General features: G+C 35.9%; 1 protein-coding gene and 1 pseudogene across 1 annotated transcript in view; both read right to left on the bottom strand.

Moving 5' to 3' along the window:
• The window catches only part of RNF144A (ring finger protein 144A), a 332,710-nt gene that overhangs the window by 164,919 nt on the left and 148,379 nt on the right, over nt 1-19,412 (bottom strand). The gene's annotated exons all lie outside the window — the stretch shown is intronic.
• On the bottom strand, nt 6,941-16,314 carry LOC141504539 (cAMP-responsive element-binding protein-like 2 pseudogene; annotated as a pseudogene).

The following is a 19,412-nucleotide window of genomic DNA, read 5'->3' as shown; positions in this document are numbered from 1 at the left end:
ACTGTAGTACCTCTCTATCATATCTCCATCACCCTCCTCACTTCTTGTCATAATTTCTAGCCAAATTTCTAAATCTCCATCCAGCAAAATGGGACAGTGATACACAGAAAAATAATAAGGGCAATGCAAAAAAGTAAGAAATTTTGCAGAGTGGTAAAGAATGAGTTCTGATAAAATTCTATTGGAATTTTCAAATATGGAGTTTATTAATGACCTGAGAGAGAGAGAGAGAGAGAGAGAGAGAGAGAGCAGCCTCACTAGTGTAATTAGGATGCAAGTCAGATTGTAAAACATTTAGGGAACAATAGGAAAAAATGATATGACAACCTTCAAACATCTGCAGTATTATTCTGTAATACTGAAAAAGTTACTTTCATTTTTTAAGTCTTTAAGTTCTTTAAGTAAAATTAAGGGGGTAGATTTATGATTGTCAAAGAGGGGTAGACAAGTTAAGTGGTTTCCAAGTTTTAAATAAATGTGTATGCATTTCAGAGGTACACGAGGACAATGCATGTATGTATATATGACATCCAGAATAGTCCCTTCACCTTGGTATGAAAGAATTTGAAAGTCAATGTCAAATCACTTAGGTTACAATGAGAGCACAAAGGCTAGTAATATAACAAAGACACAATTCTCAAACCTAACCCATGGTGCATACATAGAAAGGGTGATTCCTGCTCTCCAACACTAGTTATACTTCACTGACACCCCAGTCCTAAATATAATACATCAACATCTAGATCATTCTTCCACCTTTTTCCATGAGTTCAACACTTGATCTCCCAACCCCCCAAATGCTCCTTATTAATCTAGGGAATGCAAGATGCTAAGAAATTGCCCTGTCTCCCAATTCTTCAACCTACTTGAGTATCATGACCTACATCTTCACTCTACCTGAGTGGCAGTGTGACATACTATACTTGTCATTTCCCACAAGTATTTTGTTTTCCTAATTAAATTTTTTGACATTTCCCTATCTGATGACAACCTCCTATCCCTCTAGTTATCTCTAGGTCTAATCTCTTAAACCTGTGCTTCACCCTCATCAAGGCTTGAATCCACCTACTCCTCAGCACTCTCTTAAACCAATATTTCTATTCTGACTTCATTTTTTCCCTTCTCCTATCTCAACCTAACAGGTTTATTTCTTTATTTTTTCTTCAGGTACCTACTTCTGTTCAGCACGATGCTCTGCTTTTGAATCCCTTGCCCCCTTGCCTTGTCAGTGCTCTTCCCTTGCCAACTCTCAGCCCTGAAATACTCCCACCATATACTTCCTCACCTCCTACTTAATACATCAGCTGGAACAAGTCTCACAGTTCTGAGTTGTGAGTTCTACAGGATGGAGTAGTCTTCTCCAAGGTAAGGGGAAAAAGCAAGGAAACAAAAATGCAAGAAAAAAGCAAAACTAACTAATGTCATAAAGAAAAAAATTCAGTCATTTTTGTCTTTGAGATCCTGTTTGGGGATTTTCTGACAAAAATAATGAAATCTTTTTTCCAGTACATTTTGCAGATGAGGACCTGAGGCAAACAGGGTTAAATGACTTGCCCAAGGTCACACAGCTAGCAAGTGTCTGAGGTCAGATTTGAACTTAAGAAGATGTCTTCCTACTTCCAGGCCTGGCATGCTATTCACTATGCCACTTAGTTGCACCCAATTTGGGTTATTCAACTTCAAATGGGCTTTTACTACAGAAGGCAATCTTTTTACTTGCCCTTAAATGACTCTCCATCTCTGTACCCACAAAAGCTATTCCAACATTCTTTTCCCTTTCTTTCCCCTTCTCAATCCTTTTATAACTCTCTCCCATTCCCAACCCTCTTACTTTAACAAAAAATAAAGTCCATTTACATAAGTGTCTTCTTTTCCCATTTTCACCATCTCTTTACCGCTATTATATTTCTTCTTTTTGAAACAGAATGATTTATTTGACATTGAAATTGTCTGATCCAAACCTCCTCCCATCCTCTTTAGTCATTGCTTTAGATCCCAGAGTTTCTAACTCCCCCCGTTACAATTAAAAAAAAAATCATGAGTATTTCTTAAATTCAATCACTCCTCAACTTCTCTCTTCCCGTCCCAGCTTATTTCCCTATTTCCTTTCTTTTATATTTCTATAATACTTTCTACCAAACCCTAGCCTTTTCTTTCTTAGCCCAGAGAGAATGTAGGGCATATGACTACCCTCCTCTCATGTCCCAAATCCATGATTGAATAATCTCCTGTGGTGGCACAAATATAAATAATAGTGAATAATTCATCCTCTCTTAAGCCAGAGCTATATCTTTCCTTTCTTTTCCTTTTTTCTCTTCCTGATATTCTTTATTCTTTCTTTTCTCAACCATTCTTTTCCTTAATTATCTCAGAGATTTTGTACATCTAAAGGGACAATAGTCTCTTCTTTTTACAGGTTAAATATATATATATATATATATCTCTTTCAATTTGCAAGAACTTGATCATTTTTTAAAAAAAATTCTTATCTTCTAAATTTGCATTTCACATATTATATCCAGCTCTAGCTTGTTTAATAGGAATGGTTAGAAGATATTGAAATTCTATTATTGTACTGTGGGAATTACTTGGAACAAGGAATAATTTTGAAATGGTTTCATTTTGCAATAGTAATAGTATAGGTATTTCTCTTGGTACCAGATAACTCAAAACCATTTAAGTTGACCAGACAAATTGGTTTGAGCTGGTTTCCCCATATTTAGTTGGTTCGGTAAGTTGAGTGCTAGATTTTGCACTATATATACTGTTTTATTGGTATCTTTTGTTGTGTTTTTAATTCAATGTTTGTTTTTTCATTTTTTAGAATGCCTATTGCTCCAAGAAACCTTGCAAAAAGTGTAACTCCTATAGAACTCTCTTCAATGAGGTCAAGCATTTCAAGAATCATTCAAATCCTAATGAAATAGGATCAATGCAACAAAGCACAGAGAGGAAAAATTAAAAATAAAAAACAATAGCAATGAGTCAATTAGCTATGCTATGGAATAGCCCATTGAAATCTAAGAAATTAAGTAAAAAGCTTTACTGAAACCTGGAAGCTGAAGGGATAATTTTTGATTCTTCTATAGTATGAAGTAGTCCTTTTGAAGTTAGACAACAAGCAAGGAAACAAAATCACAAGAAAAAAAAAACAATATATCTATTGCTATAGTGTAAAAAAAGTTTTTATGAGAAATGCAGTATGTCAAATGTTGGCAGAAAAGTTAAATTTTACTAATGAAATTCAGTTTTCATTCACAGAAAACTAAAACTATTGTTAATGTGCAGATAAGATGTAATCACATTGATCAGATCATAAAATATCCACTTAATTTTTGAGGATCTTTTAAAAAAATTTCAGTGGGCCTAGAAAATTTCCCCCTAAACCTTCTTCTACTCTGATAAATATATAGATGTACAATGAAGTAGTATTATACCAAGATTATTGGAACTCTAAATGGGAATGAAATACTATAAGAAAATCTTGCAACATGCCATATGTCATGAAAAGTTAAGCAATCAGTTCAAAAGATTGTGATAAATATGCTCCAATGACCTTGGAATTTGTCTGATTTAAACATTTTCTTTCTGTCTTTTCTTTCTTCCTCCTTTCTACCTCCCTCCCTAATTCCCTTCCTCTTTCCTTCCTTCCTTCCTTCCTTCCTTCCTTCCTTCCTTCCTTCCTTCCTTCCTTCCTTCCTTCCTTCCTTCTTTCTTTCCTTTCATTTTTTTCCTTTTTTCCTTCATTTCTTTCCTTTTCATTTTTTCCTTTCTTTCCTTTTCCTTTCCTCTGTTTACATGGGGTATCACACTCTTATTTGTGGATACTGCTCAAAGGTGTATAAATTTTGATCACCGAAAGCTCTGAAGATAGGTTTGTTTTTTTTCTTTCTTAAGGACCTCACCTTAGATCCAAATCAGTCTGGTTCTCCTTGATTGGTCAACTATAGATCCTAGGTCAAGCCCCACTTGGTCATTATTTGGGTCCTGCTTGACTGGGAGTGAATGTAAACAGCAATTGTTTCTGTTTGTACAGAAATCCTGAGGGTCTCCCCTACCCAGTTTTTTTTTTTTTTGACTAGGTAAAAGTGGTCATTTTTTGCCTCCTTTCTCTCTCTTACATAACCTTAATCATTGAATGGGACATTGCCTTAGTCAAAGTCAGGTCTATTAATGATCTTTACTCAAAAAGGTCAAGATTTCCCTCTGCATCCAGGGCCATCTTCACAAATCCTGATCCATATAACTGGCCACTGGACCTAGATGACTATGGAGACAAAAGTGAAGTTGGTGACTTTGTACCACCATCCTTCATGTTTTTTTTAGGTTTTTGCAGGGCAAATGGGTTAAGTGGCTTGCCCAAGGCCACACAGCTAGGTAATTATTAAGTGTCTGAGACTGGATTTGAACCCAGTTACTCCTGACTCCAGGGCCGGTGCTTTATCCACTGCGCCACCTAGCTGCCCCATCCTTCATTTAAATCTAATTGACTTGCATGTCATGGCAACACCTCCTATGTCCCAGTCTTCTTGGAGAACAAGAGACAAACAACAACAAAACAAAGGTAATTTTTAAATGAGCATCTTTTCTTATGCCTTTTGTTACATCATATTCTAATCTTTTCCTTCTTTTTCATCTCCACTCTACTGAAAAGTTGGATTCCACCTCTTTGTCTCTCAGCTCCAACAAATGAGTTTTTATCTGGTCTTGCTGACATCTTAATATCCATGCCTAGTTTTCTTTCCTTTGCAGATTCAATGAGTATACCATCTCTATCCAAATCTTTGATAACAAACAAGCAAAAGCAAGACAGAATCAAGGTCAGATCCTTGGGGTACAAGGAAAATTTATACAGCTATGAATGAAGTGGGTATGTTCTCTCTAGAGAATAGAAAACTGGGTTTTCTGTTAGCTGTCTTCAAGTATTTAAATGACTGTAGGAAAACTGCCTTTTTAATTTGTCTTCCTGAACCAGGAGCTGGGGTACAAATTGCTGCTAGGATGATTTTGACCTGATGAAAGGAAACATTTACTGACAAAGAAAGCCAAAAAATGTGCCTGGCTTCACCTTCCTGAAGGATTTCAAGACAACATTAGAAGATCATATTTCAGCGATCTTTCAAAGAAAATGTTCTTGGACATGTATGGACAACATTAGTAGGTTTTTGACATCCTTTACAATTTTGAGATTATATAAGTTCTAGATTAGATACAGAGAGAGAAAGCATTATATTTTGTTTATTTCTTATTATTTTTTCTACCATTTTAAGTTATTTGCTTTTATATTCTCTCTTATTAGTTTTTGATTGGGACAAAATCTTTTAAACATCAAGCAGAAAAAATTCTAAAGGAATTCTGCAAAACTTTTATTGCTTATTGAGGACATATGAGTGTAAACTCTAGTTTTAAAAAGATAAATTCATTAGATTTTGGAAGTACTTATTATACATTGCTGAAACCATGTTCAAGGCACTTAACAAGGGAATAAAGAAGAGGTCAATTGATGGTACTTTTCCAGGTCTCAAGAATCTCTACAGAATTAGAATCATGGAGCCAAAGACACCCTAGCTTAATTTTCTAGAGGAAAATAATTTAACCAAATAGAGAGTATAATGGGAAATTGGATAATAAATGGGAAATCACCTGATCAGTTTTATGAAGTCATGTGCAAGTCTTTATCAGAGTAATGAGAGCATCTCTCTCCTGAGAATGTGGGCTTGTCCAGTGTTGCCTAAAGGTGAAAAATCAATTATTGATTGAGCTTCTTATGATTGAGGCTTTGCCCAAGATATATGAATAGATGGCACTTTGGGAGGAAAGATTGTTGCTAGAAAAGGAAGCTGAAAGCTTTTTTCATTTGGGATTCTGGGGTGGGATTGTCTTTTGTGACCTGAATCTAGGTGGGAGAGAGCTTGGATAAGGAAGTCCTTCCCTTTCAGGACTGGTAATGGCCACGCTGAGTCAGAAGCACATAGTTCTGGGCCAGGGTTTATGCATTAATTAAATTTTAATAAAATATTCATTGTGTTTCTTGTATTCAAAACACTGCATTAGGCACTAGAGATATAAATATGAAAAATGGCACATTACTTGACCTTCACATTTGCAATCTAATAAAGAAGAATTAAGATATGTAAGACAATGGTGAAAAGGAGTTTCTGAAAAAAAAAAAAGTGATTTAAGGGAAGATTTGAAGAAAGATCTTTTTTTACCCAAGAGGATAAAAAAGGCATCCTGAAGGAGGTAGAATCAGAATTAAACTTCAACAGAAAAAAAATTTAGATGATGAGAAGGGTCTGCTCACCAGTTATGATGCCCAGGCCTATACATATATAGGAAGACTGAAAGGCGCAACCACAAAGATGAGTTTAAATAGTTATTTTTTTTTCCAAAGTCATCTTCACCTCCCTTTGTAATGATTGTTCAAGAGGAAATTTATAAAAAAAAGAGTAGCTAAGCATTGCAATCTGGCTTACATCATCCATTTGAAGATTTTTAAAAGCTTTACTTAGATTTATTATTGTTATTTTGGGGCTTTCACTGAAAATAAAGAATTTACCAAAGCTTAAAGTTGTAGTGATATGTGTATAGACTGCACCCTGCTGGCTGTTCACTACACTGAATAAAAACTTTGTGATTAATTCATGGAATATCCTTTATCACCTAAATTTCTCCAAGTCAAGTAATTTGGTTCATTACTATAGCATATCTTATAGGAATGAAAGATTTGACACTTGTTCTTCCTTTTATAAATTGCTTAAGTAATTATCACTAGAGAAGGAAATCTAACAGAATTTTATTACCATAAAGGAATATAACTTTGGAATTATATTTTTTTAATTTCTCAAGTCTGTAACCTCTTCCTATTCAATCAAATTTATTCAATTGAAAACATATTTATTAAAATATTTAAAGTATGCAAGACTTTGTAGTAGGCAGAAGTTATGATAAAAAAGAAGCAATAAAATAGGTCCCTGTCCACATGTATCTATAAGCAGTAAATATTCTACAAGGACTCAAAAAATATCTAGAAAAAGTAGGGGGAGGGAGAAGTTAACATTTTATTTGTTTGTTTGTTTGTTTATTTATTTATTTTTAATCAATGACATTTAGTACCAAGCTTTAAAGTAACCAAAAAACACTGATAGCACAATCCCCAAAGTTCTCAAAACATTCCTTTTTAAAGTCAAGGCACCTTCTCTTGGTTTCATCTGTTTGTCTAGAAAGACCAAAGTGAAAGTTCTGGGAATAAAATAAGTACAACAAATTATAATTTACTCTTACATATCCTCTATGTGAGGGTAAAATTCTCAACTTTTGTAAAGCTATTATAACAAAAGCTCAAATGACCCCACATGATACAATTACTACCAGGCAGGAAATATTTCAAGCATAACAGGTACATTCCATTGAACAACCATTTTCATTTTGGAATATTTACATTTATAATAACTATCTGGACAGTTTTCAAATGGTCCAGAAACAATGTAAACTGAGTCTTAGGATATTTTGGAAAACATATAAGATCAAGTAACTAAACACAACAAAAACATATCCAGTTTCTAAGACATTAAATATTCTTCACCCCTTTATTGCTCCAAAACATAAAGACTGGGGGGAAAGGGGAGGGCTGAGCTACTATTGGTGGTCACATAACACTAAAGGATCAAAGCTGAATTTGTACTCCAAAGAACACCAGGTCTCAGGCCAGATGAGAGCATACCTTACAGTCCAAGAAGGATATATAATCATTTGTAATGCCCCTCCCCCCCCCCACCATGGTCCACATCATCTTCCTAGGGAAGATTTATCCTCTCTAAAATAATATTTCATAACAGACATTTGGTGAAAACAGTCAACTGATAGGGAGTTAGTAGACCAATAAATGTGGTCTACTAGTAAGAGATCACAACTTCTGAGAAAAGAAAGAGACAATGATAAAGGCACAGAAGCAGGAGTAGGAAAAATTAAATTGTATCAGTACTTGCTTGTATTTGTTTTAAACAAGTATATTTTTCAAAAATGTTTATACCTTTTCATAAGCCTGATTTCTCATATACTGTACCAAACCTTCATGTAAATGTAGGCATGGATATGAATGGCCAAGATCAGTGGAAGAATTGCTCTCCGTTTCCTCGGGGTCTCATACATTTATGTCAGTGATAGGTATAGCCATAATAACCCATGTTTGAAACTTATATGAGGCTCAGGAAAGACCTGTGTTTTGGAGAGGACCAAATTATTCATTTGCTCTGGGTTCTCCTTGAGCACAAATGATAGAGGTTCCTCTCTGGTAGGTATCCATCTAGGAACAGAAGTAGGAATAGAAATATAACACTTCTAGTGTGCCTTTCTCAGAATGGAGCACAAATCAAACCCAATCTCTCTTTTGGTCTCACATCAATAAAGAAGCTTGGTATTTTGGTTGCCATGGCAGCCATTAAGCTATAAGAAACTGTATGTCGGGGCAGCTAGGTTAAAAAAAAAAGAAATCTGTATGTCACTTTATTACAGATCTTGAGGCAGAAACAAGATCTTAAAGGACCAGCAGCTAATTTTAAATTATTTTCTCTAGAACAGTTCCCAAGCTAGTTGAGTGTACAAAAAAAGTTTTACTATTTCTCTTTATATACACCTCTCTACATTCACCTTTATCTCTTTCTACATTCAGCAATAACAAAATGCTCACTGCATCTGAATACATGAAAAGTAATTTTAAAGTCTGATTAATTTACTTGCTAATAGAGATGGGGAAATTTCAATAGTTTATAAATACAGTTTGGGACAAAAGCTACTAAAGTTTCTGAGAGAAACTTCCCCAAAGAAATTTTTATATGTATTGTCCCTATAGGTACAATATAACAGAAAGATCATCATGGATTACAAAAAGAGAAATGCATATAATTGTTAATACATATGCACAATTTATGCTGGAATGAGGCACAGAACAGATCTGTAGCTCCTGCAGGAATTATATATTACAAATCACTCAAGTGGATTTGATAAAAGAAGGTCAGGTCCGTTTTTAAGGCTGAAAACTTATAATATAGCAAACAGCCTATTTGGTTTCTCTGAATAAGACTATGGAAAAAACAAGCAAATGAAGTGACACTAACACACAATTAAATGAAAAGAACATAATTAACCAATATGGAGCTAAGGTGCAAAACTATTACTCTCTTTTTACTTATTGTCCTCCATGTCACCTGGGTTTTTTCCCAAGCATCATGTCATGTGCAAATCTACTGTGGTTATCAACATCAAATGAAAGGACTGAATATTCTGAATTTTCCTGTTGTTGAAGGCTAAAGCAAGGCCTTTCAAACTCATACAATCACAGATTTTGGTCAACAACTGCAGATTAACATGAATGACCACTGAACTGTGGGTAGAAAATTAAATTCCAAAGCCCAATCTTGTCCATTCTTCATATGACTCTGAATATTCAATTCAGTAAGTGACTTCATGAGTTTAAATGGAAATGATCTTCACCAGGAATTGTTATTGACTTCTGTTTTTACAGCCTTGGTATGTCTGCTTGAGTTCTGCTGAGATTTGCTCTGCTCCTCTCCAGTTAAAAGAGCTTTTATTTCAGAGGGGATTTTTCCTTGATCCATTGCCATGCACCACTGCTTATACATTTCCAATTCTTCTCTGAGACCACAGATGGCTCTCTCCCGACTAGACACCAGTTCTTCCAGATATTGGTACCTCAGCTTTTTTTCTGGCCCTACATTCTCTTGCACTCTGCCTGCTTCTCTCAAGCTTTGTCTTCAAGTCAATTTTGGCTGGCTTCCGACCACATTTACCTGGTTTCTTTACTCCCACTGCCTTGCTGTCATCCATATCCATGGGCTCACAGCCTGGGCCTCCAGCTCTCATCCCACCCCTGGGGAGTTATTTTTTTTCACCCCATCCTCAGGTCTAGCCCCTAGCCCTCTTGGTTCTGAGGTCCCTGGGAGGGGGGACCCATTCAAAACTGAGCCCTGGAGCCCCAGGAGCGGCCCCAAACGGCCCCCTGGGCCAGAGCAGCCTCCTCCCCCCCCATGACTGTTTCTCCCGTGTAGAAGTTAACATTTTAACTAGAATGATTGAACATATTGAGTCATGATCTAGAGTCACTTTTCATTTTTGTTAATTCAGACTAAGACTAGATCTTCCCTTCCAGGTTTAAGTCTATTTTTCTACAATCTTATAGCACAAAGTGAAATACAATCATAAAAAAGAGATGACTCAACCTTGCCCTCATGGAATTTATAGATTATAGAATTTATAGAATGTTAGAACTGAAAAGACCTTTGAGATAAAATTAATTGAAGACCCTTATTTGATAGAGAAGGAAAGAAAGACTTGTACTAGAAAGGTGATTTTTCCCAGAGTGTGACTGAACAGATTTACAAAAAGGCTTTCTCAAGTCAGTATGGTGAATTGGGGGCAAGGGGAATTCTGTGTGGTTCAGTCTTGAATGGAGTCATAGGCAACTGCAAAAGGTAGTGATCTACTTGAAGTGGAGAAAGGAGTTGTGGGAGAAAAAGGTTCTTTGATTCATTATGCATATGCAACAACACTGTAAAAAGCATGGAGGTGCCTGATCATTGGCCTTTCTTCCTTTAGAGGATGAACATCCAATCCAGTTTTCAGTCCTTTAAAGTTATTTATTGTTTTAAACAATACTTTAGAAAGGCTATTCTTGTTATTTGATCTTTTTAATTCCTTCTATCATGTATATTAGTAATTGAGTACAAGTGATTTGCAATGGAAAAAGCAAATGAGTAGGAATACTTTGGAATACAAAGAACTAGGGCATAGATCAAAGTTTTTGATTTACAATTTAAAAAAGACATTTTAAAATGCAAAGATGTTTCCCCCTCTGTATTAGGCTAAATGAGTGCATGATTACAGGTCTCTTTATCTAGACAGCTATCTCAACAAATTATTTTGATATCTATATTGTTAGTGTTTTCCAGTTGTGTCCAACTCTTTAAGCACCTATCACCCTATTTGAGGATTATTTTTGGCAAAGATCCTGGAATGGTTTCTTCTCCAAATCATTTTACAGATGAAGAAAATGAAGCAAATAGGGAGAAGTGTCTTGCAAAATTTGAAACCCCAAAAGATAAGTCTTTCTGCTTCTAAGTCTAGTAGTCTATCCACAGTATCACCTAGCTTTCCTGATAAACATATAACTATTTATAATTCTCTAGGTCAAGCCTGAGGTTATCAGGTTGTGTTTCCTCACTCTTTTCTTGCAGCTTCTTACACTACTTTTTCCTGGGGTAGAGTTGAGAGTAGGACTCACTTGTTAAAGGGGAATTATGGAGTTAAATCTGGCTAGTAGTCATCCAGTTGTTTTTCTATTGTTTCTGATTCTTTGTGACACTTTTTAGGGTTTTCTTGGCAAAGATACTAAAGTGGTTCATCCATTTCCTTCTCCAGCCCATTTTATAAATGAGGAAAATAAGGCAAACAGAGTAAGTGACTTGCCCAGAACCACAAAACTGGTGAGTATCTGAGGGCATACTTGAACTCACAAGGACTTTTTCTGAATCTAGGCCCAATATGCTATCCATTGCCACCAAGTTGCCCCTACATCTGGCTAATAATACCAGCCTTCAAGTCAGGACACAGTAAGGAGTCAGTATATTTTATTTTTTTTTAACACAAAGCTTTCCAAATGCTTTATAGTTACAATTCAAACATTCCATTTTCTTCCATTTCTAAAGTTACATAACCCTGTCTGATCCATTTTTTCAAATGTTTCATAAGCTACTCATTGGTAAGTCTCCAATTCAAATATGCAGTTGGATGTCTCACTGCATCATTATCTCCATACCTGAAGCAAATCCTTCCCACATCTCTTAGTGAAATCTTCTTTCAAGATCTAGCTCTTCTTCATGAAGAGAACCCTGGTTTTCTCAGCTAAAACTCTAATATTTTAAATTTTAAATATTCCCTTGCCCTTTTATAATCTGCTTTATACTAAACACATTTGCATCTATGTCTCATTTTCCCACATTATGATATAATATCTTTGTTGACAAATTGTAAGTTTGTATATTTGTTTCCCTAACACATAACAAAGGGCCAATGGGTACAATGAGATTAGTAGCCATTCAAAAGTGCCTGGACTCACTCAGAAAGTTTTAGTAATCCAGATTATCCCACTCATCTGGGATTAGAGTAAAGTCTGAGATTTCTTCAGTAGAATATTATAGATTGGAGAATAGTTAACTATGTGTCCCTCCCTTCATAAAGCAACTTCTAGGATATTGGTAAAGAGTCAACTGTGATCCCACCTTATCTGTTGGAAATCTGAATGACCATTCAATTCCTGGGACTGAAGAAATAATCTGGTTTCAGTTTGAATTTTATGCTCTTTTTCCTTAGATTAGCTTGCAGGTCTAGATTGTAAAACCACATTCTGCATTAATGAGGGTGGGTCAGTGGGGGGTGGGAATCCAGTTAGGATAAATGTGATTCTTGGGCCTTTTGATTTTGCCTCAATCTCTGTAATTGATTGTGTGGCCCATTCCTTGAGAAAGGAATAAAGCTTTCTCTTCATACCTTGAGAAATGTCCAGAATTTATTTAAGTGGCAATTGTCCCACACAGTTTGGGGGCTCTTCCAGGATAGCATGCCCATTGGGGACCTTGGCCTCTCAGAACGTGGCAAAGAGGTGCTGGTGCCCCAAATTCTGGCAACTTGCCATTTTCTGGGAAGCCTTGGTTTCTCTCTGTGCAAGTGACCCAAAGCAGAGAGACTCAGTAGGAAGAGAACAGCAAATCCGTGGCAAGGACCTGACCATCAGTGAGGACAAAGAACAGTCATTAAACTTCTGTGCCCAGAGACCCAAATGATGTTAAGTCTAGACCTTGGAATCTGAAGGCACTAGATTCCTGGAGAGTCCATTTGGGTGACTGAAGGTTGGGGTGAACCCTTCCACTTTGGGCGTAAGAGACTTGGATCTAAGGGCACTTGATCCTGAGAGGTCTCTGTCAATATTTAAAATGGGAAGGCCCCTGTCTTAAGCCTTCCCCTATGGTAAATCAGGTAAATAAGACTGAAATATAAAGGGAAAAGTAAGAAGAAAATGATTAAGTATTGTTGTCTTGTATGGGAAAATGAAGATATAGGAGAAGGAACGCATTTGGTCTGCCTTTGGGAGGGAGAGATTGTCAGAAGAGAGGCTGAAATCTCCCCTCTCTGCATTCCTGGGATGTCAGGAATTTGCCATTGGCCTGTTTTGAAATTGTCATTTTGGAAAATTCTGTTGTGTTTTGTGTGATCTGTGTTTATGCCTCATCTGTCTTTATGTGTTTAGAATGTCTATTTACTTGTGTGATTTGTTAAACAGGGAAAGGAGGAGTTAGCGATTTCCCCTAAAGAGTTCCTTGGGTAGCCTCATTTTGTTTTGGATTTGTAGGCAGTATTCATCTAACTCTCCCTGGCTCTTCCTTTGTGCCTGCTTTCTGCCTGTGTTACAATAGATAATATGATCCATCCCTCCTCACTCCTAGGTTGTCTCTTGAGCACTTAAAAGAGAGATTTTTATTTTGATTAAAAAGTAATGGATTATGGAGGCCAAACTACTCACCCTGTTATTAGACCATTACGAGAAGAGCCACCCTCTTCCCTATTTATGATCCCTTCTCTTTCCAGTTCTCCATGATTCTGTGGTGCTAGAATGCTCCCCCCCCCACTCTCTTTTAGAAAAAGGACTAAGAGAGAGAGAGAGAGAGAGTTACTTCAGGAAGAATTAGTAAAATAAATTTTTTAAAGTGACCTTATTTTGAAGTTAAAAAAATACAGTAAAGAGACAGTGAATATTATCATAGAAAGAAATGCTGTTTTAATTTTAAAAAAAGAGGTTGTTAAGAAAATAAATTTCAGAAAAACTAAAGAGTCAGGTTAATTCTAAAGCATATAATGTGGTTACCAAGATATGCCCATATAGGGGAAACTAAATAGTTCATCTTTTTCCAGAATGATATGGCAACAGAGCTTCAGGAGTTTATCAGTTTAGATTCTGGTAATGTTGGTTATTACAAAAAATTATGGGACATGTAAGGATTTAAGAATAGAAGATCAACTGCCCCCCTAGAAAGGATTGTCCTTCTATAAATTATTCATCTTACTCTATTTGAAGAAGGGGGGGGGGGGGCAGGGAATATTTTCTGATTAGGCTAAGGAATTTTTGGATGACTGTTTGCTTTCTCCAGGGTTTTAGCTGTTATAATCAAGAAATGCTAACTATTAAAAGCTTGGGATGGAAAATGTATTGTGAAAAGTGGAACCATATATCTGTGGTTTATATAGCTGTATAAGCTATGTGATTCTAGTTCAGAATAGTATGAATTAAAGTCAAGAAGAGCTAATGAAAAGGAATGAAGTATGGAAATTGGTTGAAGCATGTAAACAAGATTTGAGCAGGTTTGACTTTGTAAACCAAAGATGAATTTTGGGAAATTTGTAAAGTGGCTTACAAATCATTCTAAGAGGAGAAGGAAGTGGTTGTGCAGTGGCCCCTATGTGGAAATCATCCTCTCCCTCACCCAGTGGTACTGTGGTACTTTTCTAGGTGTGCAGAGTTAAAGAAAACGGAGGGGGATTATTAAAGAGAAAAGCAAGCTGTGTTTTGGGGAAGAGTTTAGAAGAAGTTCAAGAGAAGAAAGAACCTTTAAGGGAAAGAGTGAGAAGTTAGAGGAGGGAAGATTTCCTATCCTTATGCTTTCTCCCTGGGTTGGGAGAAGGGTTGGTGGGTTGGACACATGGTGGTCTCAGTCCCATCCACCATCTTGTTAAGACTTGAACACTAGATTTTGTCCACCTGAGAGCACCACCTGCCTGTGGAGGGAGAGAGAATAGACAAGAGAGCTCAAGTACTTAAGCCTTAAAGGGAAAGAGATCCCTCCACAGGTGGAATATGTGATTGGGAAAGAAGAAAAATATATATATAGGGATTAAGAGACTCCTTTATTGAAAGGAAATCATGTTTAATGAATATCTGCTGGCCATGTGGCCTGAGTGATGACTCTCGTTGTTTCTAAAGTTTCTGAACTAGAGTTTTGGAAAGCACGCTGAGGGTTTTAAAAGAGGGATGCTAAGTGTTATAACATTCTGACAAAATTTGTACAGAATGGGAGGAATTAAATAACCTAGATTGTTAAATTAGTTTGGGTTTAAACTATTTTAACACTATTCTACCTTTTTTGCAAGGAGTATGGAATTTTAAAACTCTATTTTAACACCTTTGAGTTAAAGAAAAGTGGTATTGAGTTACTAAGAAGAGAAATACCTAGATTATCAGGGATGTTTACTGATTTCTTTTGGGAAAAATATCTAATTGGTTTTAATGGTAAGTTTAATAATGATAAAAATTGTATTTTTATTTTGGATAGAGATTTTGGAATGTGAGTGCTAGATTCTCTGTATAAGTACTCTAAAATTTTTATCAAATTAAGCTGTTGGAAAGTTAGTTGAGTTGTAATTACATTGGATTTTTAAATATATCATGTATGAGATTGGATTCTGAGAATTTGGGTAAAGAGACAAAAGTGTAAAGAACATGGGATATTCATTTTACTCCTGTTTTTTCTTTTGCTCATCTCAGGGAAATGAGATGTTTAAATAAGAATTTTATGATTAATGTATACTAACAATGTATGTTTAATTTTAAAGAAGTCAAGAATATGGATTTCCTCTTACTGCAGACAGCTGATGGGGGGCTCTGAACAAATTGCAATTGTGGGCCCTATTATTGTGAGGTAACTTATTATTGATGAATAAGATGTTTTTATCAGTTATGTGATATTCTTTTGTAACTACAAAGAGATTATATTTGTAATATTTAGTTATCTCTTGTGAATGTTATTTAAATACTATATTGCTAAAGCCTGGAATTAATGTTATTGCTTTGAAAGGCAATGAGGAAAATATGAAAAAGTATGACTCTTTCTGGGATAGATCTGTGGGTTCATGGATAATGTAATAATGGAGGGATTGCTTTGTACAATCTAGTAATTTGTGTGTTAGTATGTTATTCTTATTGCTGTCCTGTTATAATGAAATTAATAATGCATGTTGGAAATTTAAAGCTACCTAAGATGTTTTAATGGTTTTAAAGAATTCTGAAAAAAGTAATTTGTATGTTAAGGGGCAGCTAGGTGGTGCAGAAGATAGAGCACTAGGCCCAGGAATCAACAGATCTGTGTTCAAATTAGGCCTCACTTAATGATTATCTAGCTATGTGACCTTGGGCTAGTCACTTAACCCCAATTGCCTTGCCAAAACAAAAATAACCATTTGTATGTTGAGGATATCTAGTAGGTAAACATGTTTATGTATAGAAGTTTCGAACTATATATATATGTATATATATATATATGTGTGTATATATATATATATACACACACACACACATATATATATATATATATATATACATATATATATATGTATATATATATATATATATATATATGAATTGGGAATATTTTAGATCTATATGTATATTCCAAAGCAGTGATTATTTTCTTTGAAGCAAAAGTATGTAATATGAGAAAGAGAAACACAATTTGAGATTTTTTTATGCAATCTCCTCGACAAGGAGGAATTTATTTCTTGTCAGATACAACATACCAGAAGGAGGTTTCTCTAGAGAAGGGGAATCTGATATACCATCTTTATATATATAGATAGAGTAGATATGATTTCAGACAAAGGGATGTCTCTACTAAGAAGTAGGAGATGAGGCCTGTAGGGCCAGTCATAGTTAGAATACAAGATTTTTAGGCAAAGACCCAGGAAGGACACTCAGAGCTTTAGGTAGGGGTTTCATTAATTGGGACTCCATTAAGATTATAATTGGAATTTAGTGAATTGTATTCACTGGAAGTTCTAACTAGGTAAAACAACCATTTTAGATCATGGGACTTTTAATTGATTTTCTCTTATGTCAGATACAAGGATGGTCAACAAAAAGAAATGCTACTGGGTAAATGTTATGTTCTTGGATCAAAGGAAGCCAATGGGCCAAGGATGTCAGGTGACATGGATGGGCAGCCAAAGGGGCGGCTTCTCAGTATGACTGAGGTTGGACCCCTTTGATTTGATTTTCCCAAAATGACATTTGGATAATATCTCACCTGGAAGAATAAATCTGGCCCAAGACATTTGACTTACCCACTTGACCTGCCTAGACACTGACATTCAATATTTATATCTGTAAAGGAATTTTCCTTTAATGTCCTGGACCTTTTTAGTTAGTTACTAAGCAAACTAGAAAAAACAAAGTTTTAGGTGAATTGGATCTAATAGCCAGAGATAGGTTAGGTGTCTGGCTCTGACACCTGCTACATGCTAAGATAGGAATTAAGTTTCCTTAGTTTTTTGTGTTAGAGGGGATATTTAGGTAAGGAAAAGAATGGGGAATTCTTAGGATAATTACAGTTTCAAATGCTAGTTTAAGGAAAGGAATGTGAGTTAGATAAGTATACTAGGAAAAGAAAAATATTGGAATATTTGGGAAAAAATCATTTTGGTTAAGGATGTTTGAGTCATTATTGTAATGAGAAGAAAGGTTAAAATTGTTTCATTTTAAACCAGATGTTGAGTACTTTTAGAATAAAGATGACTGTTGAATGTATATGATACAACCTTGAGTCAATGTGATCATTCTCATTGGGAATTTGCTCATGTAGTAAAATACTAAATGGAAGTTAAAAGTGTTAAAAGTGAAGTATGTGTGTCAATATGGCAGTAAGGCAAGATGAAAATTGTAATAAACTCCAGAATCTCATTGTTTTGTGATGGAAGACATGCATTTTGAACTGAATACGATGTTAAGCAGTTTCTTTACCAAAAGACAAGTAGTCACCAGAGGTGGAGAGCACTCTTTGGAACAGATTTAGAGGATGCTGAAGGACATTGGATGCCTCCAAGGGAGAAGAGAAGAAAAGAGAACAGAGGAGAGACACTGAACCAGTTCATCTTCACCATCTTTCACCTATATGTACATTATCTGCAACTTTCCCTTGACTCTGTAAGTGTGACACCCCTATTTATGCCCTTCTCCTTATGGAAAGGAAGAGGGGAGGCAGGGTAAAAATGTTCTCCATTAAGAGAGAAAGAGAGATTAGTGGGTAGCAGTACCCCTGGGTCTGACCTAGATTCTCAGTCCCTGGTCAGAGGTGCACTGTGGCACAGGATTCTGATCCAGATGAGAGAAACACCAGTGGCATATGACTGAGTTAGTTCAGGGTGACTATTGTTTATAACTGACTGGCCAGGATATTTACCTGGTGAGTAGAATATGTCTGAATATGTCCAGAAGCAGGGTGCATATATTCTGGATTGTACAATTTAGAGATAGGTGGCCTCAGACTCATTTGAGATTAATGATGGTACCTGGATCCTTTGTAAAGAGCAAACTGGGGCATTTATTAAGGGAAACGGATTATGAGTTAGTATGGACTTGCAAGGAAAGTGCAGAAATGGCCGTTTGCAAGAAAAATCATTTAAGAAACATCACTACGTATATTAACTATTCTTGGGGTTGATCCAATGGCACAAAAAATCAGGAATTTAGTTTGATCAATTTTGGAGCTGGGAAGACCTTTCTAAAGACTTTGGTATAAAAACTTGCAGTGGAAAGAGGTGAAGTAACTTTGGAAATGTACCTGTTATCATGGTGATTACAGGGCTTATCTAAAAGGTCCCTGGAAACTAAAGAGGTGATCAGGGAGTTGTTACTTAGACTTAAGGGCCATCTCAGAAATTTGAAATCTCATCAAAATAAAAGAGGAGGGATTGAGTGGGATAAAGTCTGAGATTTCTTCAGTAGAATATTATAGATTGGAGAATAGTTAACTATGTGTCCCTCCTCCTTTCATAAAGCAACTTCTGGGATATTGGTGAAGAGTCAACTGTGACCCCACCTTATCTGTTGGAAGTCCAGATGACCATTTAGTTCCTGGGGTTGAAGAGATAATCTGGGTTCTGTTTGAATTTTATGTTCTTTTCCCTAGATTAGCTTGCAGGTCTAGATTGTAAAATCACATTCTTCGTTAATGAGGGTGGGTCAGTGCGGGGCAGGAATCAAGTTAGGATAAATGTAATTCTTGGGCTTTTTGCTTTTGCCTCAATCTCTGTAATTGATTGTGGCCCATTCCTTTAGAAATGAATAAAGCCTTCTCTTCATACCTTGAGAGATCCCCGAAATTTATTTAAGTGGCAACTGTCCTACAAACAGATAACTGGAAAAAGTGGGTAATAAGATCAGCAAATCTCATGTCAATGAAGAAATATAGTAGACCCATTGTCAATTGCAATTCAGGGAGTTCTACTTGTAGAAGAGCCTAAGAGACAGAGAAACTTCTAGGATGATAGATTTAGAAAGGGTCAGCTGTCATTTA

Source organism: Macrotis lagotis, chromosome 1 (genome assembly GCF_037893015.1).
Source record: "Macrotis lagotis isolate mMagLag1 chromosome 1, bilby.v1.9.chrom.fasta, whole genome shotgun sequence".
Taxonomy (NCBI): Eukaryota; Metazoa; Chordata; class Mammalia; order Peramelemorphia; family Peramelidae; genus Macrotis; species Macrotis lagotis.
The sequence above is the reverse complement of the archived record's forward strand: the minus strand, read 5'-3'. Positions and strand labels throughout refer to the sequence as shown.